Here is a 1,134-nt window from a genome sequence, read left to right on the forward strand (position 1 = left end):
CTGCCTGTTTTGGCTTGGGTTTTACCCCCGCCCGCAGCCTGCCCCCTCCGATCCCCCTCGCTGCTCCCACGCCTGCACCTCCGCCCTTGTCTGGGGGTTTTTTGGGATCTTGACGATGCACCGAGCTGCATCATCCTCCGCGTGCGCATTCCTCGCCCAGGGATCCCGGGAGAGCTGCCCCGTGTTCTCGGAGGTGAAGTCAGGCGGGTAAACTTTGATAATTGCTTTATGGGAGAAACTTGGGAGAAAAAAAATCACATTATATATATTTTATTCCTCCCTGTTGTGCTGGGAAACGAAGCTGTTGGGATCGGGGGTGCGTGCGGGGCTGTGGGAGCTGTGTTTGCCTTCCCCAGGGGGTGAGCGCTAGGAGGTTGGAGCACGATTTGTGTTTGCCACCATGAGTGAGTGATGAGTTTATTGAAGCATCTTAATTCTGAATTTTTAACACTAAAGTGGTGCCCTAGGGACTCGACCCAGACCGTTTGCTCTCAACTCATCGCAACATCCCACCGCAACGCTAGGGGAACCGCTTTTCTTTTTAAAAAGCCCATAAAATACCTAAACCAACCCAAAATTTACCCTGAGGAAACCCTCTGCTTTGGGAAAACCGCGCTTTTGCTGAGGCAGCGGGTGCCCTCGGGGCGTGGAGGTGCTGCCTGGCTTCCCGGGGGGTGCGAGCTACAGCGGGGAGCGCTTGTTTTGGAGGTTCCCCGGAGCGACACGGGGACGGGGACGTGATCTGGGGCAGGGGAAGCTGTGCCGGCGATTGCTTTTTAGATGTTGGACTCGAGCGAGATCCTCTTGCGCGTGATGTGCTCCAGGTGGGCTTTTTCCGAGGTGTCCAGCTCGATGTTGTACTTGGCCAGGATTTTTAGGATGGGGCGAAGCTTCAGCCACCACTGCTCCTTGGGGATGCGGTGCCTGGGTGAGAGGGAGAGGGCGGCGTGATGGTCCCGGATGGAAACAATGCTGCTTCGCCCGGGGAAGCATTCCTGTATTTATCCTTCCCGGGACTGGGGCACGGTCTCAGGGGTGCGGAAGGGGAAAAAGGGGGGCACCTACTCGAAATCCGTCTGCTCCTTGAGCTCGGTGATGGGCTGGAAGACGAGGCAGGGCTTTCGCCTGCACACC

This window comes from Fulmarus glacialis, unplaced genomic scaffold (assembly GCF_000690835.1).
Source record: "Fulmarus glacialis isolate BGI_N327 unplaced genomic scaffold, ASM69083v1 scaffold36810, whole genome shotgun sequence".
In the NCBI taxonomy this organism is placed as follows: Eukaryota; Metazoa; Chordata; class Aves; order Procellariiformes; family Procellariidae; genus Fulmarus; species Fulmarus glacialis.